This window comes from Pelodiscus sinensis, chromosome 2 (genome assembly GCF_049634645.1).
Source record: "Pelodiscus sinensis isolate JC-2024 chromosome 2, ASM4963464v1, whole genome shotgun sequence".
Classification (NCBI taxonomy): domain Eukaryota; kingdom Metazoa; phylum Chordata; order Testudines; family Trionychidae; genus Pelodiscus; species Pelodiscus sinensis.
The window spans coordinates 112,591,490-112,619,132 of NC_134712.1; the positions used below are offsets into that span (position 1 = coordinate 112,591,490).

The window sequence follows — 27,643 nt, forward strand, 5'->3', positions numbered from 1 at the left end:
AACTTGCCAGCTGTCTACACTGACCACTTGAATTTCCGCAAGAACACTGACTTCCTACTGTCTGAAATCAGTGCTTCTTGCGGAAATACAATGCTGCTCCTGTTCGGGCAAAAGTCGTTTTGCGCAAAGCTTTTGCGCAAAAGGGTCAGTGTAGACAGCTCAGATTTGTTTTGCGCAAAAAAGCCCCGATCGTGAAAATGGCGATCGGGGCTTTTTTGCGGAAAAGCACATCTAGATTGGCACGGACGCTTTTCCGCAAAAAGTGCTTTTGCGGAAAAGCGTCCGTGCCAAACTAGACACTCTTTTCCGCAAATGCTTTTAACGGAAAACTTTTCCGTTAAAAGCATTTGCAGAAAATCATGCCAGTCTAGACGTAGCCAAGGCATCTAGTCTGAGACTGACCCTGACCCTCCACATCAACATCAGAGAACTCGGGGTGGTACGCCTGGCATGCCAAGCCTTCTGGACACACCTCACAGTGCACTGTGCATCAGTCACAACGAACAATAAAACAGCAATGCTTATATCAAAAAATGGAGGTGCATGCTCCTTTCCCCTGTGCCAAGAAACCCTCGTGCTGTGGAAGTTCTATGTAGGACATTCTATAGACCTGCAAGCGTCGTACCTCCCCAGGGTACAGAATGAGCTGGCGGACCACCTCAGCAAGTCATTTCATGGCTACAAGTGATCCCTTCACCCAGATGTCACAAATTCAGTCTTGTAGACCAGTTTACCATGTGACACAACTGGAAGTACCAGCAGTTCTGCTTCTTCCACAACCATAGACCAGCCTCCTGCACAGAAGCATTTCTCCTTCCATGGGGAGGTCATCTTATAGATGCCTGCCCACCCATACCATTCATTCGTGGAATGAGCACAGGTCATATTAATAGCACCAGCCTGGCTCTGTCAACATTGGTGCACATCCCTTCTGGACATGTCAGGGGAGGCCTAGTCACTTAACCGTTCTTCCCAGACCTTCTGATCCAAGACCATGGTTGTCTCTGACACCCGAACCTCAAGTCACTGTACCTCACAGAATTGAAGCTCTTTGACTGAACATGATGGAGCTCATATGCTCAGACTGAGGCAGGCACATTCTCCTAGGCAGTAGGAAACCCTCAACAACACGAGCCACCTACCTAGCTAAGTGGAAGACATTTTAAATCTGGTCAGTGCAACACATTTCCCTGACACTCACCTCAGTGCTGCTTATATTGGATTACCTCATTCATGTAAAGCAGCAAGGGCTGTCAGTCTCATCAATACAGGGTCGTTTAGCTACTATATCGGCAATTCACCCAGGCGCACAGGGCTGCTCAGTGTTTGCAAAACCCATGGTCAGCCAATTCTTAAATGACTTTACCCTCATGTCTGCCAACCTGACCCTGCTTACAACCTCAATCTAGTCCTGTCTAGGCTAATGGGACTGATATGTGAACACTGGCTACATGTTCCCTGCTCTAGCTCTTTTACTAACTGTCATTCCTGCTCGCAATAACATCTGAGCTCAGGGCCCTAACATGGGAGCCTCCCTATATAATATTTTCTATAAAGAAAAGGTACAGCGCCAGCCCCACCCTTCTTTCCTCCCAAAGGTGATGTCACAGTTCCATACTGACCAGGACATTTTCTGCCCAGTATCCCATCCCAAGCTGCCCTCAAGCAGCTGGGAACAGAGACTGCATTCCCTAGATGTTTGCAGAGTGCTGGCCTTTTATACTGAAAGAACGAAACCAGACAGAAGGTCGATCCAGCTATTTGTGGCCGTGAAGAACAGAAAAAAAGGCCAGCCTGTTTCATCCCTGTGTGGCTTATCCTGGACAGTGTCCAGCATTTGGAATGCTGCAAGGTTGCAGGAGTGCTTGAGCCCTCACTCACTGCACACTCCACCAGAGCGCAGGCCTCATCTATAGCATTCGTGGCTCAGATCTTTACTCAGGAAATATGTAGAATGGTGACTAGTCCTCCAGCCACGCTTTTGCTGTGCACTAAGCAATCGCCCATCAGGATTGAGATGATACAGCATTTGAACAAGCAGTGCTCCAGTCAGTGCAAGACTCTGACCTCATCACTTGAACTTTGGCTTGTGATCACCTGACTGTAGTGTTCACCAACAAACACTCATAGAAGAAAAAACAGTTACTTGTCTTTTTGTAATGCTTGTTCTCTGAGATGTGTTGTTCATGTCCATTCCAATACCTACCCTCTGACCCCCCAGCAGAGTAACTGGTAAGAAGGCCCTGAGGAGAGGGAGGGTCAGCAGGGCTCTATATTGGGTGCCACAAAGGCGTGACATCAAGGGAGGGCCCCCAGACCATCCTTATGGATAGCTACTAGGGAAAAATCTTCTGGCATGTGCACATACCTTATTGGAATGCTCATGAACAACATACCTTGAAAAACAAGTTACAAGAAGGTGAATAATCATTTTTTCCCTTGTACACCAGTGGATAATATGGCCTTCTCATTCTTATTTACTCATGCATTTCAAGGACATGAGATGAAAATTAGTGGTGATAAATCACAGCAGGCTTCCAGGGTCAGATATGAACATATTTGTCAATGTGGGCTAGTCTGAGGCTAAGCTTATTGGGTAATCAAGTCGAGTACTCAACTACTTGCTTCCTTTTGTATAAGGCTGCAGCCCTGAGGTGGTTCACAGGGGTCCCAGTGGGGAGTTGGGCCCCTCAGCGAACAGGGGCTGCTGTTCTTAGTGGCCTGGGCTGGCCATGGGCCGGGGCTGCTCCGGCATCAGCCCTTGTCCGCAGCCAGCACAAGCCGCCAAGAACAGGGGCTACAGGACCCAATGCAAGCCAGGACTGAGCAATCCCAACTTGCGCCAGTCTGGGACAGCTGCACCTCTGCATTTTAAATGTAGTAAGAGCTACTACATTTAAAATGCAGAGCATCAGCGCAGGTGGCTCCCAGAGCCAGCACAAGCCGGAGCTGAGCAGTCCTGGCTCGCGCCGGCTCAGAACCGCTGGGGCTCTGCATTTTAAATGTAGTAAGAGCCTGGTGGCTCTTTAACATCTTTAATGTGGACTTGGTGTTCTGGTACTTACTACTCTGATAGACCATAATTGTTTAACAATTTACTGTCACCTCTTAAGTATAAAGAGAACTTGGTCGAAATCTTTCTTCTTTCCTTGAGTAATGCCCCCAGTCAAGAGGTACTGGGTTTTGTCTGGGTCAGAGCCTGGCTTTTTAATTTTTGCCAGTTCCCACAAACCACAGTTAAATGAAAGAAATGTCTAGAGCTTTGCAATGGTATCTCAATTGTTGCTCTAAATAACAATTCTGTTCCTTGTCAGAAACTTGAGATAAGAGAGTTCTGTTTGTTCATTTGCTTATTAGGACACTTACGTTAGAAAAAGAAGTGTAATGATAAAATAGAGAGCATGAATTGTGCCCATGTTTATACTGAAACTTTGTGCTCTTGGTTCAGATTTCACATGCATTGGTTCTGTCAGCAATAGCGTAACCATGACTTGGGTCCTCTAAGAAAGGAAAGAGCAGAGATGCTTAAGCGTGACTCCATCTGCCCCTGCTAGGATCTGCAAAAGTGTAATCACTTCATGGTCACTGGGATCAAAGGCAGCCGACAGCTCTCAGGGCCTGTGGAAATCAGAGGCATTTGCTCTTCAGGAAGGCTACATCCCTTTGGGATTTGCTCTGATGACACTAAGGTCTCGGTCTCCCCATATCATTAAGCAACCTTCAGAAAAACACTTTTTTTTTTTTTTAAACAGAAACATAGCAAGGTTGTCCTCGATGTGTTACATAGAACTAAGGAAAATTTCCAATGTTAAAATGAAGTAAGAAAGTGCATGCCAAGCTCCCAATGAGTGCACTGTACCACAACACTGCTGTTTATTTCTTGGGAAGGCACAGGGAGGTGATTAGGAAGACTGAAGTTGTACATGATCTGTTTGTATATTTGTGTAGGGTTGGTTTTTTAAAGGAAAAGAAGGTGCACAAGCCTGGTCTAAACTAAGGGTAGATTTGTACAAGCTATCCTGAGTGAGGGACAGTACATACTTGTATTGTCTTAGGAGCAGCCGAGAGTGCAGATTGAGAGTCACACATCCTTGGGAGCTCTGTGTTCATCAGATGGGGTGCTAACTCAGTGAAGGCAAGGAGACAAGGCTCTGTCTACCTGTCCATTAAAAGCTCTATGTAAGCAGCTTCCCTTCAAACAGAACAGAGGGCACCTTTCATCTCATTGGGGGAAGATGACCTAGCCCTGAAGCCCTGAAAATTTTAATGAAATGTCTCCCCCTTGTTCTAGCATCAGCACATCCCAACAGGTGCTAGCACTGATGTGAGCACTAGTGTAGATGGGTTTTTAGCCCTGGTGTGAGGTAACTGTGCTCTGAGCAGGATTCCACAGTGCTGTGGTACAAGCACTGCCTGCACTAGCACCCTCACCATTACTAATGTCACTGGGACTGCCTGGTGCTCAAGCAACAATGGGACATTTCCCTGAAATCCAGAGCACAGACCCTTCCATACAACCTAATTTTCAGTGAATCTGTGGGCTTGTTCTTGCATGCATGCAAGTGCTTCTCTGCATGACTCCTCTTCTGTCAGAGACTTGTGTAATGCACTTGGCTAGATCAGAAGTCTGTCTGATTTGTACAAATTAAAGATTTGTATGAGGAGATTCAGTAGTGCATGCACAAAAGATCACCTACAGACTTGCAGAAAATTAGACCAACAGCATCACTGTCACATCTATATTCTTGACTACTGTTAGTTGCACCCTGTTGTTCAGTGACTTGGAGAAGGTTTGCTTCATGTCTTTTACCAACTGAAAGATAATCTGCTTCACTACAGGGATTTTTTGCTTGCATCCCCTTTCCTCCCCAAGTACATCCTCCTGTAAAAGCCAGTGCTCATGTTTCACTGACAAGGAGATTAAAACCAAAATGGATCTTCTTCTTTCTGTTGGGAATAGCCCTTTGAGAAGCTTGTTCCAACATGAACTACAGGGTTTTTGCACAGGCAAACATTTTTCTATCTGGCATGCAGAACTTATTCAAGAGGTGTGGCTTCTGCTGGGTAATATCGGCATCAGTGAGTCATACCTAGTTAGTACCGATGCGGTGCCCTACCCCAAGGAGTGTCTGTTTTTTTCTCCTCCCTGTCTCTCTTCTCAGACATTAATTGTTTTTAGTTAAGGTGCTTTGATAAATCCCTGGAACTCATCAGTGTTGTTACAGTTAGATATTCACCCTGGCCATTGGAACAGCAGGGGCTTCACAACTGTGACAGTTATTCCTAGATCATAGGCCATCGCTGTGTTTGAAAGCTGTTTGTTTCAAGTTCATAGACATGCCGCACAAGAGTGATAATTCATTCTCAAATGCCAGCTTCAAGTCAGCATGGTTTTTTACAGCATTAGCTCTGCTTTAATTAGGGTTGGGGTGTGTCTTTTCACATTGATAAACATCACAACACTTAGGAACAAAGTTTGAAACAGTCATCCTGCCACGCCTTGCATGCAGGGTCTTCTCTGTAGGACATTCAGTACATTTCAGTGCATGAGTTTCCTGAAGCACCATCACACCAAGAACAATTAGATGCTCTCCCCACGCGCACACACACATAACCTATTGAAAGCAATTTCAAAATGAGGAGGGGTGGATTCTGAACAGAGGTGTTCCCAAGCCATTTGGGAAGGCAAGAGGGAGAACTGGATGTGGCAACACTTTATTTATTCTAAGTATGACAGGAGGGAACACCCTTAACAAAATTATTGATACCATTTGTAGATTACTTGATAAGTAAAATAATTGTACCTTGTAAGGCAGGGGAGGGCAATAATTTTCACAGGGGGCCACTTCATGTATTTTGCTATGTGGTTATGTGTCAGCTCCACCCCCCCAAAAGGGGCAGAGCCTGGGATGGAAGGGGTGTGGCGGAGGACTAGCCTCCCCCTGGAGTTGTCTGGGGCCAGAGGCTTTGAATTAAAAACACAGAAATGGGCTTGTCGCTACCAGCCCTGTCGCTACATCACTGCCTGGCAGCCAGCTGGTATTGCTGTGGCTATTTAAATGGCTCGCAGCTCTGGCCCTTTCCAGGGGAGTGCCACACTGTGATCCATGAGCCTTTTCAATAGGATCCTGCTACCTGAGCTACTGCCTGGAATTTCAGTGCACGGGCAGCAGGATATAAATAAAAAGCAACCAGATGCAATCTGGGGGTCAGCTCAAAGTGTTAGGCGGGCCAGATCTGACCCCCCCCCAGCTGCATCTTGCCCAGTCCTGTTGTAAGGACTTGTCTACACAGGAGGGGAGCATATTTCACACTAACTTTAGTTCCATTAAAATGACTTGCAGCCACACAATGCAGTTCTCATTAATGCATTACTGGCAAGGTAGTAACTTTTAAAAGTGGACTATAAATGTTGCATTAATTGCAAATTAACGTGCTTATAGAGACATGTCTCCTTCACACTAGCCTGGCACAACACTGGGACTGGTGAGTCTGTTTACCTGTTTGTTCTACTTTGGTGGTCAGCTGGACCAGATGCCATCTCCCCATTCAAATGTTAACCTAAGACCAGCTTCATACCTTTGCTGTTGCACACTACTGGAACTGCAGATCTCAGAATAATTCCACTGTTATTTTAGTGGTGTTATACAATGTCTCATGGTGATGCCTGCTGCCTTGCAGAGGTCTTGGATCCCCATAACTTCCACAGAGGGGCAAAGTGCAGGCAGCCCTTACCAAAACAAAAAAAAGCAAAACCCTACTCCAATAAAGAGATTCATGAAGTCTCATTACTACTGGGGGCCTGTTCACCAAAAGCAAGGGGCTCAAGAGAGCTTGTGAGAAAGACAATGACAGTGCTCCTGCTACCAGTACCTACTAGGAGAAGCCAGACTGAAATCCTGGCTCAATTGAAGTCCCTGGCAAAACTCCTGTGGAGTTCAGTGGGACCTAAATTTGACCTCAGGATATTTGTTTAGGAGACTAACATTTAACGAGGACCAATATAGGATAGAGTCAGCATAAAAGTTCAAGATAATTGTGATGTTTGGGGATCACCCGGACCAGTAAGAGGTGCTGTCATCACCTGCCTTGTAACCATGCTATGCTGTTATGGCTCAGAGCTCTGACACCAGTTGCCAGCCTTAAAGCATAAAGGCCTTACCCAGGCTTCCACCAGCCTACTTACTCTTTTCAGTGAGATCCCAAGAGTCTGTCTGGTCCCGTGCTTCCCCAATTTCTGAACTATCAGATACTTGGTGTCTTCTCCTCTGGTTCATCACCCCAAAAGGGATGAAATCGGCCCCTTGGTATCAGCTCAGTTTTGCATACACACTCTCCACAGTCTGCACAACAGAGACCTGCCCGGGGTAAAACAAACAAAAGGTGCGGTAGGAGAAAAAAAATCAAAGATAAAATATTAAGGAAAAAGGAAACTGATACAAGTTACGCAGAAAGAACCATAAAGACAGAACTTCAGGCTTTAAACGTCTATGTTAGTGAAAATGCCCTTCTCTAATACAAGTTACCATCTGCCACTGAACAGAGTATGGCCTCTGACCTAGAGGCAGAGCCAGCCCATCCATAGAATCTTTAGAGCGGCCACCACGGGCCCCTCAACTGGACAGGAACATTCCCCTATATAGATATTAGTCAGCAGGGCCCCTGAGGGATCACCCCTCCCCCCGAAACATGCACACTCACTGTAGCTGTGGGAAGTGAAGCAACACAGCATCCCGCTCTGCCCCACCATCTTCCAGCCAGGTTGCTCCTCTTCACTGTGGCAGGAAGCTGAGTACCCCAACCCCAGCCTGCTCCACTCCCCTAAATGACATGGGCTCAAGGGAGTGGAGCACAGTAGGCTGGGAGATGGCGACAGAGTGGAGCAGGTTGTGAGTCGCTCTGCTTTCCACAGCTTCTGCCGCCACAGTGAGTGCAGTGGCCCAACACCTGCTGCTGCCATCCCACGCCAGGCCCCAGGGTAATCCCTTGGGTCGCATAGCTTGGGGGAGGGGATTTTGAGGAAGGGGTGCAGTGGGGGCAGAAGGAGGTGGGGTCTGGGTTGGAGGGATGCCCAAGACCTACACCACTCTAGGGATGGCTCTGCCTAGAGGCTATGTATGTTTCATAGACTGCACCCTGCTTAGATGCTAACCCTCACTCAGTTTCTGAACAGCCATCAACTTCAAGCCTTCTTCCTTTTAACAAAGTATGCAGCTTTTTCTCCTTTCTTTCAGGCTGGGTAATCCATGTTTTCATGTGAACAGCTATAGAAAGTCCCCCCCCCCCCCACCTCCACTTGCTTGACTGCTTCCTCCACTGCATCATGGAAGTCCATGAAGAACAGAAAGGAGGCTAATAACAGGCAATCTTCGGAAGGGCCAAGGAGTCCGAGGAAGAAATGAAAGAAGAAAATGTAGGCACAGAGGAGTCACGTAGGGTGCTGGAGGCGAGGACGGAATATTTGGAAGAGCTCAATGTGGAAGGCGAGGGAAATCCAGTGAAGGGATTCATAAGCTGAAGCGAATGAATATGATCAAAGAGCAGAAAAGGAAGATGATTTGAGTAGAAGCAATCTGGATAAACCGGAGCAAGGCTGAGATTAGATATGAGGAGGCTGAGAAGAAAAGAATTATTTCCCCCTGCAGCTGTAAATCCAGGTAGTTTCCATTTATTTTCACTAGTAGTGTTGCAGTAATGTCTAGGAACCCCAGTCATGGGCCAAAACTCCATGGTACTAGGCACTGAACACATAGGCTATGTCTACACTCGCGGCTTCTTGCATGAGTAAGATGCACAATGCCCTTCTTCCTGAAAAGAAATAGGTGTAACGGCATTGTGCAAGAGGGTTTTTCTTGTGCAAGAAGGGGCAGTATAGATGCTCCTTCTTGCGCAAGAGCCTCTTCTAAAAAAAAAGTGGCTCATTAGGTATGCAAATGAGGCTTGGAGATATTCCACGCTTAGCCTCATTTGCATATTACTCGCGCAAGAAGCCGCAAGTGTAGACATAGCCCTAAAGTTTAAAATGGGTTTCTGTTTTATAAAAGATCAGAGGAGAAAGATATACAAAAGATCAGAAAGATCAAAAAGATCAGAGGAGAAAGTAACCCAGATAGTTACTCTTTTGTTTCTGAATAGAAAGGACCAGACACTGTCTCTGAGAGATTAGTGCAACACCCGTCACTTTACATGAAAGTAACACTTACTGAGAGAGCATCTTGAACCTGTATTAATTAGGGTTAGAATTTAAACTCACGAGTAGGTAGGATGCAGTGTGAGGCTGAGCCATGAGTTATCACTCTGAGAAGGAAATCTGCAATAGAATTCATACGTCAGTAGCTACATAATTTACATTTCTGCCTTTCAAATATGAGTATTTATTTGGTAAAGTTGTTCCATCAGGCCCATTATTATTTGTATTACAGTAGCACAGTTAAGCAGGTTACCTACTTCATGAGCACCTCTTCATGGGCAAGCATGGCTGTACAACACCTGTTTCTATTCCCCTTTTTCCAGGCTACTCAAACTCCACCTACTCCATATCATTTTAAAAAACATTCCTCTTCTGTGGGGGGGTTCCAATTGTTTAGTCTCTACAGGCATTACTGCCTCACACCCACTGAGCAGACCAGTGGTTCTACAACTCACAATCATTCTCTCTCCTTGAGTCCGGAGTCCTCTCCTTCACTCTCACTTTCTAAGAACCAGAAGGTAATCCCTCTCACTCCTAGCCCTCCTCCCCAGAGCTGGGTTATAATGCAAACTCAAATTGCCATCACTTAGATCTACTTACCATGGAGTCCACACCACACTGGGCCAACTCCCCTTACTCTTCTCATTCTGGTGGAATATTGGAGTCAACAAGAGAGCAATCAGATGTTGATTTATCATGTCCATGCTAGAGCACTGAGTTGATCCCTGCTGGATTGATTACTACCTTATCGATCCAGCCCATATGGAAGACAAGCCCTAGGTGGCCCCCTTTGTTAATGGACTGTGTTGCACTTCTAAGAGGGTCAAGTCTCAAACTCTAATAATTATAAACCACAAGTTAAAAATGAGTTTTGGGGCCTCAGTTTCTTGGAGACATTAGTTAGGTTACGTCTATACTGCAGCACTATTTTGGGATAAAACAGGTATCCCGAAATAGCTATTTCGTGTCTTTTGAGTGCACCCATTATTTCAAAATATAACAGGCTCACTATTCCAACGTCTCTGTAAACCTCATTCCACAAGAAGTAAGGGATGTTTCAGAATAGCGATTTATTTCAAACTAAGTGCTGTGTAGATAACGCCAAATTTCAAATTTCAAAACTGACTCGAAATAAGCTATGCAATTTGCATAGCTCAAATTGCATAGATTATTGTGAGCTTCAGGTGCAGTGTAAATGCACCTTTAGAGTCACCAATCATAACACAATTTAGCACAATAGGCAGCCTCTGCTATTGTTAAACCCTATGACTGATATTACCTGTTGAATCAGAATATGGCTAAAGTGGTTACAGTGCTTATGATGGAGAGGAGGTAGTCTTTGCCACAATTAACATTCAGTACCTGGACAGTGAGAAAAACAGAAGCTATCCAAGAGGAACTGGGAAACTAAGGGCTAGATCCTCACAAAGAGATTTCATTGCACAGTTACAGGTGTGATTAAATAACTGTGTCAGGAGCAAAAGTCATATCCATGGTCTCATTTTGGATTAAATCAATAGCCTAACCTACACGTCTCCCAGCCTAGGTAGATACAGTCCAGGACTGTTTAGCAATTCTGGGTAACTAGCACCAAGAATTTGCATCTAGTCTCAGAAAACACTAAATAAAATCACAATGTAACATGAAAAAAACTATTAATTATTACTCGGTTTTAAAGGAAAAATCATAGCAATGGAGCAAAACTTATCACACTTCCTAAATCAAGTAAAACTATGTTGACATCTAGCAACATCAGGAATTACACAAGGAACTAACTTAAGATTACATTCATATAAATTAATGCATTTAAGCAGAAAATTCATTAATGTGTGTTGCTGCGGTCTCTTAACGTGCACCCATGGTGCTAGCTTTTAAATATAATTCTCAAAAATGTATTACTTGCAAACCATGTCTTTTCATCTCGCTGCAGGTAATGAACACAGGACCTGCAGGAAATGTGAGCAAGGGGGTTTCAGGTGTCTGACATGGGCTGCTTTATACTGAGGGCAATATAATGGTTGTCTCTGCATGACCATGTGCAAGGAGATTTCTTCCCCTCCCCTCCCAATGTCGTTTGCATGTACGTTGCAGCTGGCCAGGATTAGAAGGGGAAAGGAAGAAGGCTGCTTGCATAAAACTAGATCCTCCAGAAGTGCTTGCCAAGGAGGAGGGATGAGATGCAAGTGTGGCCAGGGAGGTAGCCAGAAATCCTGCTGGTGTTTCTACTGCAGTACGGAGCCTCTGCATCCCCAGTTGCAGAGCAGAGCATTAAAGACACAGTCCAGTCCATATTGTTTGGCAGTTGTGCAATGGTAGGCAGAAACTGTCACTGTTCAGCTTCTAAATGAGGTGTGGACACTTCATTGACTGAGCACAGTAATTCTCAGGTGTATCTGGGAGGGGAGGATTTGTTCACTTCGGAGCTCTGGTGTGAGGATTGCACAGATAAACATTTTTCTGAATTAATGTTGGATTACATCTTTCTCAAGCAGCCAAGTGCCAGCCCAATTTCCTGGTGCCTCGAAAGGTTTATCCTCCAGGTATTGTCGGGAGTCAGCTGGACAGTTAGACTTCATCCAGACAGTCTGAAATTTCATCATCTGTTGTGTCTCCGATGAAGGGAGAAGACTAGTGAACTGAGTGACTCCAAACAATTGGCGAACACTTATACTAAAGGCCAGTTGGTTCAGGAACTGATGACAGCTGAAGATTGTGTGGACAAGAGCAGCTAAACAGTAAGGACCAGATTGTGACCATCTCCTACACAGATGCACAAGGGAGAAAATTCCCTTCTTTCACAGGGAATGGCCACAACTGCAATACATGCCCAACCTCCTGAAGTGACGTTAGCCAACCAAAAGGAGGTGACAGGGCTGGTCCGAGCCATTCGTGCATCCTGGGAGAGTGGCGCATGTGTAGCCTTGCCCCCAGGTGCGGGGCGCCTGCGTGGCTCCACCCTCGGACGCCTGGCGCATGTGTGGCCCCTTCCCGGGCACGCGGCCCATGTGTGGCCCCGCCTCTGGGTGCCCAGTGCATGCGTGGCACCGCCCCAGGTGCATGGAATATACCTGGTGCCACCCCCGTCTGGCCCGGTAGCCCCGCACAGTGCCCCCTACAATGGGGCGCCCCGGGCGGTAGCCCAGTCAGCCCGTAGCTTGGGCCAGCTCTGGGAGGGGAGGGTTAGGCCCTAGGCTCCCTGCACACAGCACGCAGCAGAGCTGGTTGGTCAGACAAGAGAGCACATACTGTGTCCCCCCTCTCACACACGATGAGTACATAAGCAGGCAGATTTTTCCTTTATGGCTGGGAATTCCAAGAGGTACTGCACCTCTGAGTCATATGCCTCCCGAAGCTCTGCCTGGGGTGAGGCACATGTGCACGACCCTCTGTACAGAACTCTGGCTTGTAGTTATCAGAGGGTATGTCTACACTACCCTCCTAGTTCGAACTAGCGGGGTAATGTAGGCATACCACACTTGCAAATGAAGCCCGGGATTTGAATTTCCCGGGCTTCATTTGCATAAGCGGGGAGCCGCCATTTTTAAATCCCCGCTGGTTCGAACCCCGTGCAGCGCGGCTACATGGGGCACGAACTAGGTAGTTCGGACTATGAAGTGGAACGAGGTGTACCGGTAGTTCGGAATAGGAATCCTAGTCCGAACTACCTAGTTCGAGCCCTGTGTAGCCGCGCTACACGGGGTTCGAACCAGCGGGGTTTTAAAAATGGCGGCTCCCCGCTTATGCAAATGAAGCCCGGGAAATTCAAATCCCGGGCTTCATTTGCAAGTGCGGTATGCCTACATTACCCCGCTAGTTCGAACTAGCGGGGTAGTGTAGACATACCCAGAGACTCTATACCTCCCAGAGCTGATCAGAAAAAGAGTGTTTAACTTCTGGGCCAAATTCATTCCTTGTGTGACTCCAGTGAAATCAAGGGGAAATACACCATGGTGGATTGCTCCCTTTTGCCTTGAATCAGTATTCATAGGTGCTGTGCATTTGTTATTGCTTTCATTCAAAGCTTGTCGTATATGTATGTATTTCTGTACTCTGGGCTCAATGCATCTTTCTTGTTTATACGTTTTGGAAGTGATGCTACTTTGGCGCAATCCAGCACTTGTGAGAAACAGTTGTTACTGGCCCAGCGAAGAATACAGAAGAGAAAAGGCTAAAATGCAAAGAGGAGAAAGAGGGGCATGGTGATTAGATCTAGCATTCAGGGGAACGTAGGAAGTGCCATCCTGCCTTAGATAGACTATCTGTTCTTCTAGACCAGTGTCCTGAACCATGGGCTTCAGAACACAGTTCACTACAGAATTAAATATAATTTCTGTTTCAAGAAGAAAAAAGAACAATTGTCCCCCCCACACACACACTTTTTATTTGCTACTTTGAAACTACCTGAAATAGAACAACAATAACAACAAAAGGTCGCCAGCCCAGCAATCCAGAGAAGCCTGAATCCTTGTCTGGATCCCGTGCCTGGGTGGCTCTAGTGAACCACACAGTACACTAAAAACAGGTTGCTGCAACTGCAAGTCTGTTTGCGCTGAGGCTATCACATTGAAACTGAGCTCTTCCCAAGCTATTTCACTGTGAAGTTTGGGCCTGAAGCCCTTTCCGGATTGCCAAGTGCGCAGTCAGCAGTCAACACTCTCAAGATTAAACGTAGCTGTCCTAAGAGCTCTGATAATTCACGATAAGCCATACCAATGTGTAAGTGAAATACCTTCCGGGCAAGCCAGCTCCCTTGTGTTCTTTTTAAAGTTACAGTGGAGCAGAGCCTTTAAAGGGACACGCCTTTATCCTGGGGGGATGAGCAACAAGTTCCCTTCTAGTCTTTTGCACAGCTTCCAGCCCCAACACAGTTTACTTTCTCACCAGTTAGTGCTGGGCGTAGAAGGCAGGCAGCTTCCACCCTTCCTTAGCCCTGCCCTAAATAAAAAGAAAATCCTATACTTGCTAGTGCAGGTAGCAGCATGCACTGTGCATGGCTGCCTACTTTTGTTCTAGAAGTGATACATGTAAGGTAATTAGTAGTTAGCCAAATAGAAAACATGAGGTAATATTTTATAAGCTGTGAGTATATAAAAGACCATGATGAAGACTGAAAATAATCCAGGATGCAAGTTGCTAGGAGAAAACAGAGCTTCCCTCAGCTAGGAGTAAAACTGCCTCCATGCCAAACTACAGGAATTACATTCCCTCTTTCTCATCCCATGACAGAGTAGCAGCCCCACCACTCTACTGTGGAAGAGTGATCTCCATGAGTGAACACCTATGATCTCCTCCCATGTAGTCACTGCCTCTGGAAACTGTTCCAGAGGGGTAACCGAGTTAGTATGTAACAGGACAAACTTAAACAATTAGTTTAGCAGCACTTTAAAGATTAACGAAACATGTAGATGGTATCGTGAGCTTTTGTGTGCACAACCCACTTCTTCAGATGACCAGAGTGTTGGAAGTCCAGATCCAAGAATAAATAAGGGAAGGAGAAAGGGGGAGAGGAGGAAAAAAATGTAAGGGGAGAAAGAAAAAAAGACAGTGAGTAGATAAACTTCAGAGGGATAGCCAAGTGAGTCTGTAACAGGAAAAACTTAAAAAACAAAAATTAGTCTAGTAGCATCTTAAAGGCTAAATAGATACAAGAGACTGATAAGAACCATTAGTTTGCACTTGGAAAGGAAGATGGCCAACACCAGATTCTACACAGACATCAAGAACAATTAGCACCTTAATTGTTTGGTTGGTTGATAATGTGCGAGCCATCCAATATCCCAATTCAAACTATTAGCTTAAGAATTAAACTAGTGAATGAAGCTCCAGTCCTTCTCTGTGTATTTGGCTTGTGGAATTGGTCTGAAACAAAACAGCGACTTGGAGATCCATTCATGAGTGTCCAGGAAGATTAAAGTGTTCTCCAACAGGTTTTTGTGTGTTGCCTTTTCAGCTGATATGTGTCCATTAATTCTTTCTCATAGAGACTGGCCAATTTGGCCAATATACATTGCAGTGGAGCATTGCTGGCATTTGATGGCATAGATAACATTAGTGTATGTGCAGTTAAATGAGCCTCTGATTCGGTTGGGTCCAGGCTGTTGTGGTTGGGTCCAGTGATGAAAACGCTTGTGTAGATATGTGGGCAGAGTTGGCACCGGGGCTGATTGCAGGGGTTGGTTCCTGGATGAATTTTCATCACTGGACCCAACCACATCAGCCACCAAATCAGAGTCTCATTTAACTGCACATACACTAATGTGATCTATGTACCAAATAATGCAAACAGTCAGCCACCAGAGGTGGTGCTGATAGCAAGACTCCATTGTACTGTGCTTTAGAAGCCAAAAACCAGGCTTTTGTGGGTTCACGGTGCATTCTGACTTTTAAGGGAATGATTTCACTCAGAGAAACTCAGACAAATGGAAACTCTATCTCCTGTAAGACTGACTGCTATACTGAAGTAAGTAGATCATAATGGACTACCTGTAATAATGATTAAGAGACAGTGAGTCCCCACCACCTCCTGCATGCATTCAGATAGAAGAGGTGTGCCAGGGAGGTGGTGCACTACCACACCAGAAGGCACAAGGCCAGAACAGAAAGAAAAGGAAAGAACATATGAACATAAGAATGGCTATACAGGCAGTCCCCGGGTTACATGGATCCGACTTACATCGGATCCCTACTTACAAACGGGGTGAGGCAACCCCGCACTAGCTGCTTCCCCCCAGCAGACCAGGGAGACGGGAAGCTAGCGCCCCCTCCATCCCAGCAGACCAGGGAGACACGGAGCGGCTTTTCTCAGCAGACACCTCAGCTTGAGAATAAAGGACTGAGGGAAGTGAGGTGTGGGAGAATAAAACTGAGGTCTAGAGAAATGTTTGGCTAGAGTTTCCCCTACAATATGTACCAGTTCCGACTTACATACAAATTCAACTGAAGAACAAACCTACAGTCCCTATCTTGTACGTAACCGGGGGACTGCCTGTACTGGGTCTGACCAAAGGTCCATCTAGCCCAGCGTCCTGTCTTCTGATAGTGGTCAATGCCAGGTGCCCCAGAGGGAAGGAACAGAACAGGTAACCATCAAGTGATCCCCCCAACCCCATGTCACCCATTCCCAGCTTTTGACAAACAGAGGGTATGGACACCATTCTTGCCTATCCTGGCTAATAGTCATTGATGGACCTATCCTCCATTAATGTTCCCTAGCTCTTTTTGAGCACTGTTATAATCTTGGACTTCTCAATATCCTGTGGCAAGGAGTTCCACAGGTTGACTGTGCCTTTTTAAGTACTTCCTTTTTTTGTTTTAAACCTGCTGCCTATTCATTGCATTTGGTGACCCCTAGTTCTTGTGTTATGAGGAGTAAATAACTCTTCTTTATTTAGTTTTTCCACACCCATAATTGTTTTATAAGCATATACTGGACTGAACAGAGTTGCCACAGGCAATCATCCTCTTGTGGTGTGTACTGGACCCAATGGTGAGCAAAGGAAAGCCTTCCTGCTTTCAGTTATGCATCACAGATTCACCCAGAGGTAAGCATGCTCACAGTGTCCAGAGAAGATTCAACAAATCAAGGGAGTCACAAGTTACTTACCTGGTGACAACTGATTTCTTAGTAAATAACAATGTGTGCCTGCATCAGGGGGGATATGGATAGCCAATGCTCTTTACAAACAAAGGGATCATTGTGTCCTGGAACCTTCTACACAGACAATTCTCAGTTTAAGCAGATGATGCCGTTGAGGGCAGAGGAAGCAAAGGAAAGATTTGCCGTGAGTGACCTGGGATATCCCCTGCCATCCAGTCTAGGAATATATTTCCAGCTGTCCATCTTATTTGTGCTCACTGTGCTCCTCAAGACCCCCCAATCCCACCCCATGTCATCAGCTGTCCTCATATCTTCATCACTGCCACTTCTCTCATATTTGTGTTTGTCCATCCCCAAATAGTGATGGATTTGTTCCCTTCTTCACTTGCCCCATGCAGCCACTTGTGGCAGTACTTTTTGTGCCATCTCCTGTAGCGTCCCACTCATCTTTTTTCTGCTAATCCAACGCCCCATTGATCTCCAGCTCTTAAAGGCAATTCCTTTCACTGAGTTGGATGATATTATTTCCCATCCTTAATCAAAGCATGTGTTTGAGTGCAGCTTTGGGTGCCTGTGTATATCTGTGTATTTGGGAGAGTTGGTGCCCCTCTGACTAGAGATCATGAATGAGGTAATAAGAATTAGGGATGTCAATGTGTAGTTGAATACACAATTAACCAATAAACCTAGGCTTATTGGTTAATCTTATTGACTATATGCATTTCCCCCTTTGCTGTCTCTGATACGGGGCAGCAAGGGAGGGGTTGGGAGCTGGTGTCTGTGGAGCACCAGATCCAGCTTAGCTGCCTGCCTCCTCTCACCCCTGTGCTGCTGCCTCTAATAGTGAGGCAGCAGTGCGAAGAATGATGGGGACAGGTGGGAGCCGCTGCACATGGGAAATCGGCTTTTAAGCTGGCTCTCCTCGTGTCGGCTCTGCGGAACCACCTTGCCCCTCCCTTGCTGCCTCCCACAGAGGCAGCAAGGGGAGCATGCAGGAGTCAGCACGAGGGGGGAGCTGCCTGCCCCCTCCCACAATGCTGCCTCTATCAGAGATAGCAGCATGGGGGGGCAAAATGGGCTGGTGCAAAACCGCTCTGTCTGTGTCGGGCCCATGCTTGCTGTGGACAGAGGCTGCTCTGTGGGATGCCAGTGCAGCCTCTGTGGGGAGCTCAGGCTCCCTGCAGACAGGGACTGCTGCCGCCCCATGCTGCTGCCCCTGAATCAGAGGCAGCAGTGTGGGGTGGCAGGCAGGAGCTGGTCTGCACGGGAAGCTAGTTTTTAAATCAGCTCCCTTTATGGACAGGCTCCCGCCTACCAACCCACACTGCTGCCTCTATATCAGATGCAGCAGTGCAGGATGGCAGGAGCTCCCTGGAAGTGGGGCTAGGAGCACACTGGCTGCCAGTCCCACCCCCGGGGACTATCGAATAGTTGTCTAACCGGCAAAATTTGACCCAGTTACATGACTATTACACACCAACTTCCCTAAAAGAAATTGTATTGTGCTCTGACTCAATGTGTGAACAAGACCAACAACGCTCTCTTTTCCCATGCCAGCTCTGTTGCCCCACTGCTTTACTATTACACTGTGATGCACGTGTAATAGTAAAGCGCCACACTTCCTTTTTTAAAGGCTTTACAAGCTAAATAAAGAAGAGAGATGTTGAGTGAAGGAAAGGAAGCATCACAATCTTCATTTTTACAGATAATGAGCCAAGGGAGAAAAAATATCTTTCCCAAGATCACATAGTCTGTGGTAGAGCCAGGACTTGACACTATACCTCCTGAATTCCAGCCCACTGCTGTAATCACAAAACCAGTCTTCCTTTCTCCAGCTCAGCACAAATACTTGATTTACATGAGCAAAAGGGGCTATTTGTGTACATAATCTTGATATGTGCATATGTGTGAACAATTGCATCCAACTAACTGTGAAAGCCTGGCCCATAATTCTCCCACTGTTCTATGCTGATGGCAGCTCAATATTCTCCTAGAATAGGATGCTAACATTATGATTTTGTTGGTTGCAGAAGGTGCTATCCACACTTGCCCACGAAAGCTCTGGTTATGGAGTTGCTAATGCAAATGTGTTTCACTTAATTCCAAAAAACAACTACAATGATTGTTACCGTTGTGGTAATGCTGCGTCCAACCTCAAATAATGAAGAGTCCTTCTGCCGCCTGCAAGCCAATTAATAATACTGTAATTATACCTGCCACTGAGTGCTACACAGAATTCATCGTTGGAGATTGTAGTTTAGCAATGTCTTGAGAAACTCTGGACCCTTCCAGCAATCAGTGGGAGCAGCTGCAATCCCAGTGAGTAATACTTCTGTCAGCTTACAAAGAAAACACTCCAGTGAAGCTTCCTTCGACTCACCCATAAACAAACCTGCTTTATCTCTCTTTCTCCAGTCTCAGCCACCTCCGAGCCCCGCTTCCCACGTAAACACAGAGAAGTCAGAGGAGGAGTTGAAAGAACTGCACATTCCATAATCCTGTCCAGCTTCTGAGTCAGGACACCATGCCCGGGAGGACAATCTGTGAAGTACACACAAGACACCAAAGTTTCAGTGGCAAATCCAGTTTTTCTCACTACAATAGCGCTGTCAGGACAGAGGGGAAATAACATTATCAGTAGTTTTGTAACCGCTTGATTTATCGATGTTTCAAGTCAGTGCTCATTTCGATAGTCACCATTCTTGGTGATGCTGGGGTGTTGTTCCGTGATGTCACAGTGGACTGTCCTTTTCCCATGAAAGGCTATCTGCTAGGGGGAAAGAGAGTGATGTTTTCCACAGCGTGGGGGTGTATTTCGAGCTGCCTCACAATGACTTTGGGGCAGCAGCGCACACCCTAGTGCCCGTGAGTCTTAATTAGTGCACACTGGATTCCACTTATTAGCAATCTCTATTCCTAGAAAAAGGTGCCATTATCCAGAAATTACCAATAAGCAGGCTTGTAGGGCTGCAGTCAATTAAGGAAACAGGAGGATGTATGGATCCTGGCTGATACACCAGGCTGTGTCCTGCCCTGGTAATACTATGTAGCCCTACTGCTTCCTTCACTGGCTGCAGCCCTGAAAATCCGACTGCAGTTGGAGGTTTTCTTTCCAAAAAAATGTGTCAGTAAAGCAACAGGTACGTTGCCAGTGTCCAGTCCCTTTAATAGTAAAGCCAGTGGGGTATGATTGGTTCCCAGAAAAGTGTTCTTATTAAGCAAAAGTAGTTAATACCGGGATGGCTAGTAAGTGGAATCCCCTTGAAGTGCTGAATAGGGTTGGTCAGTTTCTTACAGCTCATTAGAATGCTGCAGCAGAACTGCTCATTGATGATCTCATGTCCACCCCTCCATTCCTGATAGGGACAGATTGCAGCCATTGGCTTAAAACTAGCAGTCTGAGGCTTAGAAGACTTTTAGGTGGTTGCCCTGCCTGACCTTTGAGACCTGCTCTAGAAGCCTTGTGCTTACATACTGCCTGCTAGTTAGCATTTCCACCCATTGATGATTAAATGATTTCCAGTTAATCATGTCACTGCTGTAGCGAGTCTTGATACATGGAATTTGCTTCCCATAAAATCTAACTCATTTGATGCCTTTAGGTTTCCCCCCTGATGTCCCCTCCTAAAATCCATCTCATTTGATGCCTTCGTAAGACTTTTTATTGCAAAGGTGTTCATACAATGACACTCAGTCCTATATTTATGACCATCTTTTTCAGCATCTTTCCCTTTTTAAACTCAATAAGGAGCCCTCATTTGCTTCTACTACTATTAAGTCCAAACCTCAGCTGGAGACATCAGTGGATCTACACTAATTACACCAGCTGAGGACCAGGCTAATAAGTGTTTATTAAGTAGGTGGTATTTTATGGTGTTTTTATTTTATTGCATTTAGTTAATATTCTGTTGTGTAGCTATTAATGTGTTTTGGCTACAAAGCACATGCTATAAAAAATAAAACGATTATTGCTCATTATCATCAATTGCAAGAACACGCAAAATGTGCTAGGCATTAGATAGAGACAATCCCTGCCCTGAAGCCATATAAAGACTAAGGCTATGTCTACACTACAGGATTTTTGCACAAAAACTCACAGAGCGTCCACACCTCAAGAAAATTTACAGTAAAACAGCAGAACAGAGGGCTTTTGGCAGTAGAGTTATTCCTCTCCCCAGAAGGAATAACTCCTGTTTGAACTATAGCTCTTATGCAAAAAAGTGTGTGTGGATGCTCCGCAGGGGTTTTTGCGCAAAAAGAGCCAATCAGAAAAAGCACAGGTGCTTTGATGGCCATTCTGTGAATGGCAATCAGAACTTTCTTGCACAAGAGTGTCCATGCAGCGTGGATGCTCTCTTGCGCAAAAGCACATCACTTTTGCAATTTCCCTTTTGAGGTGTGGACGTGCTTTTGTGCAAGTTTTTGCAGAAGATCTCTTCCACAAAAAGCTTCTTGTGCAAAAAGCCTGCAGTGTAGACATAGCCTAACAAACTACAAGCAAAACTAAGAGGGGAAACAACATAAAAACAAAGTGGTAAATATAATGTCTAGGTGAGTTTTGTTTGGTAGATACTCCAGGCTATATTTCAGTTGTAGTATTTCTGTTCTGAACATTTAGATTCTTGAATGGATATATTAATCTAATCATCATTTGTCCTAAACTATTATGTGGCTGGCTGTTCTGAATAAAAATGTGCACCATGTTCCACTCCAGAAATGGCTGCATTTAAACAGTTAATGAAAGATTTTGCCTCTTGGGAGTTACAGTGGAGATTCTATTTCATTTTACTAGGTCTAAATTCTATATAATATGTAGGAGGGATGGACAAACCATGGTAGACTTGGAAATTGATTTGGTCTCACCTACAAACAGATCAGGTTTAGGAGGGGTGGGAATCTTCTATTTTAAATATCAGAGAGGTAGCCGTGTTAGTCTGAATCTGCAAAAGTGGCAAGGAGTCCTGTGGCACCTTATAGACTAACCGAAGTGTTGGAGCATAAGCTTTCGTGGGCAAAGACCCACTTCGTCAGATTCTATTTTAAAAACACTTTTTCCACAGCAGGATACAAGTAAATCCAGCTGAGCTCCTCTTTCTGCCTTTCCTGACCACAGATGATCAACTACTAATTCTGAAAATGAATTATGTGATAGAAATAGAAACTGATCATCAACTGCAGCAGTCTTAGTAGAGACCATAAGATGCCACTTTCTTGGGGTCCAAAGCAGCAAAGAGCTGAATTCCAACTTTTCTTCTGATGGAGTTAAAAGGCAATCAACATCTCACAACAGATGTTCAGCATCTTGTATGGTTGGATCTTGTATAATTAATCCTAAATCACTTCATATAACTCCTTTTCTAGAAGCTTAATCCAGGAAGATGCTACATGCCTCCTATGAGGTGCATTGAACCTTCAATGTTCCTGGGACCCAGATGAATAGCTACACAATTGAATTCAGAATGTGTGTGTGTGTGTGTGTGTGAAAAGGTCTGTCCCCCTACCCTGGGGAGCCCCCTTCCTTCTCGGTCCCTGTCTCGGACCTCCTGACCGCGCTCCCTCAGTCAGCATGGCCGTGAACATTTTTTTCCGCGATCGCCCCACTTGCGGGTTGAGGGGGGCCTAGGCCCACCCTCTCTCCAGGCCCCAGCCCAGGGCCCTAAGGTGGGGGTGCTCCTTCAGTGCGCCACCCACCTGGCTGACGGGGCTAACCACCTCAACGCGTCAGCCCGCAAGCCGTTCTCTGTCCGCCTGCTCTGGGCTACTTCCTCACCCCCTGGCTTCTCCTTCAGCCTTCCGCTCTTTTGTCCTCGGTCCTTCCTCCACGATCCCTGCCTCCCGCCCTTTGTCCTCCTCGTCTTCCCTTCTTATGGCAGCTGCTCCCCACCTTGCACCTGCACCGGCGTCCAGGGCCCGTTTCCCTTCCCCGCCCCTAGTATCCTCGCCTGACCTGTGTCCCATTGCGCTGGCGTCGGCATTGCAGTGCCTGGCGTCCAAGGTGCCTGCGCAGCCCGGGGTCGGGCTGCCACTCGCCGGCTCTGCTCCTGCTGCCGGCTTTGCTCTCGCCGCGGCCGGGGGCAGGAGCAACTCACCCCGCTCTGTGCAGAGGTCTAGTGGCGGGGGTGTGTTTAATTCTGCGACTCCATCACAGTGTGCGATGGGGATAATAATTCTTCTCTTCTCTGTTTAGATTGTAAGCACTTCAGAGCAGGGATCGTCTCTTACTTGTGTATGTACAGTGTGTAGGTGTGACAGTCTGTATCCCCATGTTCACCCTTTTTAAAAGACTGTGATAAATTTTGTACAAAATATGCCTTGTGAGATATCATTTGAAAACTCATAATTTGCTGATTATTATTGTCCTGGTAAAATACACATGACAATATTATAACTTTTCATATAATATTCTACTGAGAGTAAGGGATTACTGCATTACAGGGAGGAGGCTGTTCTAGATTTGATTTTGACAAATATGGAGGAACTGCTTGAGAATTTGAAAGTAGAAGCCATCTTAGGTGAAAGTGATTATTAAATTAAAAGAATTAATGATTCTAAGGAATGGTAGGATGTAATCAGCACAATAAAGATAATAGATTTCAAGAAAGCAGACTTTAGCAAACTTGGGGAATTGGTAGGTAACATCCAATGGGAAGCAAGTCTAAGGAGAAAAACAGTTCAAGAGAGTTGGCAGTGTTTCAAAGACACATTATTAAGGGCACAAGAGCAAACTATCCCACTGAGTAGGAAAGATAGGAAATATGGCAGGAGACAACCCTTACTTAACCAGACATTTAATGATCTGAAACTTAAAAAAAAATCCTATGCTAAGTGTAAACTAGGTCAAATTACAAAGGATGAATATAAACACAACAAGTACATAGGGACAAAATTAGGCCAAACCATATTAAACAGCTAGGTATATAAAGGGTAACAAGAAAACATTCTACAAGTACATTAGAAGCAAAAGGAAGACAAAAGATAGGGTATACCCATTGCTCAGTGAGCAAGAAAAACAACAACAGAAAATGTGAAAATGGCAGAAGTGGTAAATGACTTGACTTTTTTCTTTCATTTTTCACCAAAAGAGTTAGAAGTGATTACATGTCTAATATAGGGAGTGTCTGTGAAAATGAAGTGGGGATCAGAGGCAAGAATAGGGAAAGAACATGTTAAAAATTACTTAGACAAATTAGATGTTCCCAAATCACCAGAGCCTGATGAAATACATCCTGGCATACTCAAGGAGCTGACTGAGGAGATATTTGAGCCATTAACGATTATCTTCAAAAAGTCATGGAAGACGTGGGAAATTCAACAGGACTAGGAAAAGAGCAAATATAATGCCAATCTAAGGACAACTCAAAGAATTACAGACTAGTCTGCTTTTCTTAAATACTCAGAAAGATGATATCTAACATCCCTACAAGATAGAAAAGGTGTGAGAACCACAACGGAGGTGCCCACACTGAAAGGAGGCTGGTAGGTCCCCTTGGTTGTTTCATTTTTCAGAGACCTTAGGGAATTAATGAGAGGAAAGCTGTGCAGAATATTATGCCCCTCGTTCAAGTGAGATGCATATGTAAAGACTAGCCAATGTCCTCCTCTCCTTGCACAAAATTATTGACACTTTTCATTGACACTGAGGATTAAGTTTGGATTTAGTACTGAAATCCACACAGTACAGCAACCTCGTGAGCTAGTCTGGTAAGATTTCAACCCAAAGTGGCCTTAAGGCGATAATGGGGAGGGACAGAAAGGATCACATGCCCCTCCCCAAATGCTGAGGGAGGCAAAGGACCAGCAGCCAGAGCCAGACGGGAAGAGGTGGGGCCAGACCCTCTCCTCTTCTGGCCAAGTTGCTCAGTGCAGTGGCTGCACTCTCCTCACACAGGCAGCTTCCAGCCATGATGTCTGCCTGCATGGGCAGGCAGGCACTGAGGCTGTAGGCTCCCTGGGAGAGTGCATTAGTGGATCCCCATGCCAAGGAGACTGGAACCAGCACCACAGGAGGAAAGCGTGGCCTCCCTCACCCGCAAGGTACTATGGGATGGGGAGACAACAGGGAGAGCATGAGGACCCTAAGCTGGGGGCAGGACTGAGACAAGTAACTTAGGGGAGTGTCATGTGGAGGGGTTACATCCTTCTCTTTAGTTGGTGCCCCCTTTGTGTCCCTACTCCCTACTCACCACCTGACCTCGCAGAACTGCTGCCATTTTGAATGGGGTAAATCCCAGTTTATCTTGTGCCAAAATCTCATGAGAATTGTAGGGGGTTTTTGTGTGACTGCAGATGCATCCAAACTAACTGGAAAAGAGTTCACATCTACTTTTGGCACCTGTTAGTGTATGTGTACACTGCCAAAGGTGGGGCCATGAGACAAGCTTTAGGAAAACTATTTTCTTATTCTATAGCTCCTTGTTCAGCCTTAGAAGACAGTGATCCTTTCCGCGAGTTCCCTGCCATTCTCACTTGACAACAGTGGCACTAAAATAAAACCACTGAGCAGAATTTGGACTCAAATTGAGCATCAAGGGAGTGTGAATTTGAGGTTCTGGGTTTTGCCCATCTCAAAAAAAATATGAAAAACCACCACACGTAAATATATCAAGCTCTCCTCTGTCTCTCTGAATGGTGCCTGCTGGGTGTAGTCTTCATAAATCAGATGCCATACATGAAACATGTGCCGCTCAGTGCAGAGCACTTCATTTATAGCCACCTAAGTTAGGCAGGGCTGCCGCACCAGCTCATCGACCAAGGTACAGGACAATAATGCTCAGGAATCAGCTTCAGTTTCAGCAATTAATGTAGCTTGGGAGACGCCCGTGCCTGGAGCTCTTTTGTTACACTCTAAAAAGCTGCTGAGTGTGGCTGAATGGTGGATGACACACAAGGCTGTTGTATTATGTATTTTACACAGGAGGCATTTGATCCAGGCCTCAGTGGTGGACATGGGGATACTGTACTTCGTTCCTTAAAAACACACTGTGGATTTGATAAGGGCAGGTTAATTACAACGTTTGCTTACAAGCAGAGAAAATAGGGGCCTGATCTTGCCTTCCTTGGATACTCCCAACTCCCACTGACTTCATCAGTATTGTGGTACGACTCTGGGTTTTTAAGGGGGGAAATAGTTGGGCTGTTTCTACGTAAAGCCCCAGCACATATATGCCAATGTAGGTTTTGGTTAGCTCACTGCAGCAATTCCCACAGTTTCTGCAGCACAGGTGCACAGACTCAACATCGTAGGATAGGACACAACTTCTCTGAAACACAACGTCCCAAGTACCTTTACTCTCTTACTTCTACAGGACAAATATAATCAGACAGGCAGCACTTCGGAGACTGGAAGGTTTCTTTAAACCATATTTCTTTGGGGAGAGCTTTATCTCATACTGCTCAACAGCAACCCCTCTGGCAGAGTAAGGAAGTGTTCCATAACTTCTGAAGCATTAAGGGCCCGACTACTTGTCAGGATCCTGAAGTTTGCTTAAAATATTTTCAATCAATGAAAAAAGCAGGTGGTTCTTTTTTTTTTTTTATCTGTGGAAGCCTTCAGAACATTTTACAAACCACAGAGGAGTGTCAGAACAGGAATTACTGGGAAGGCTGGCGCAACCTCTTTGAAGCTATCAAAATCTATGGTCAGTTCCATCAGAAGTGCAGGATACTGGAGGTTTCAGTCAAAGGGAGCGTTGAAGGTACAAGCAATTCAGGATTGGCTCCAACATCTTACACAGGGCCTGATCCAGTGTCTACTGGAGTCAGTAGAAAGACTTCCCTCCATCACCTCCTATTGACTTCAAAGGGCTTTGGAGGACAGAGGGGAAAAAAGTAGAGTTGAACTGATGTTAAATTGCTCCATGTGTTATGTGTTCAGCTGCTGCTGACACAGAATGGCAAGAGCAGGGGGGAAAATCACCTGCAATTCAACTAGATTACATACTTTGGGAGAAAAGGAAAACTACCACCTTCTGAAAAGGAAAACAAGCCTCCATTTGCAGGCCCATCCATGCAGGCTGAGGAGAGAGCGGACACAAGACGGGTTTCACTTTTCTAAAATTACTTTTTAACCAACTTGCTTGCACTTGTCAGGGATAAACTGACAGCTTGCTATAATCCCAGGGTTCCAGAGGGCAGTTCCTCCAGGAGCACCTCTCACACCCAGGTCTGGAGGAGTTAGTCTTAATAAATACGATGTAACCAAAGTCAGCCTAGAATGAAAGATCAAAAGCTTTACCCGTCATTCCGATCCATGGGAACGGGGAGTGCAGCTGTGCACATGAAAGGGTTACACCCAGAAATGAAATACACATGCCAGCCAAGATAAAAAAAATTGTTTATAATCGCAAATATTCATGCCTCCCTCATCCATGTTGAGATGCAGAAGTCCTTCCCTGATAACTCTTCCAAATTAATTTTTCACTGTGTCCAGAAGGTAATTTTTCATAGGATTGGTCCCTCACAAAGCAAAACTGAAAATTACAATTCTGCTGTCTCTGGATGATACGCCTGCCAGTCCAAACATGCTCTTGAAAAGATCTAATTCCTTTGATTCAGAGCCAACTTCCCTGCTCACCTCTCATAGGAAGAACGTGATGGCTTTCCAGTTTCTCACATATCAGGGACCCAATATATAAAATCTCAAGAGGTTTTCCTCAGAATTTTCATCACAAAGGAAATGTGTTTATAAGTAAAACAAGTTCATATTTCTTGCCCCTCCCAGTCTACAAGTGAACTTGTTATTATGCTCCCCAAGAACTTAACAAGGACAAAGAGATGGGACAGAGACATATATAAAATGGTATCTCTGATTTTGAGACAAACTCAGCACCCTCCAGTCCTCTTGGGAACACTCTATT

At 45.5% G+C, this 27,643-nt stretch overlaps 1 long non-coding RNA gene across 5 annotated transcripts in view; it reads left to right on the forward strand.

Annotated features, from left to right (window-relative positions):
• LOC112543992 (uncharacterized) overlaps nt 1-27,643 on the forward strand; it is a 59,273-nt gene that overhangs the window by 21,601 nt on the left and 10,029 nt on the right. The window contains exons 4-7 of one of the 5 annotated variants that reach the window (XR_012901659.1): nt 8,215-8,657; nt 11,811-11,925; nt 18,818-19,106; nt 19,203-19,342. The exons of 1 other annotated variant lie outside the window; for it this stretch is intronic. This is a non-coding gene — a long non-coding RNA (uncharacterized LOC112543992). Of the gene's footprint in view, nt 1-8,214; nt 8,658-11,810; nt 11,926-18,817; nt 19,107-19,202; nt 19,343-27,643 lie in introns of those variants that run through there. 3 more of the 5 variants (XR_012901657.1, XR_012901660.1, XR_012901661.1) reach the window with 3 other exon arrangements.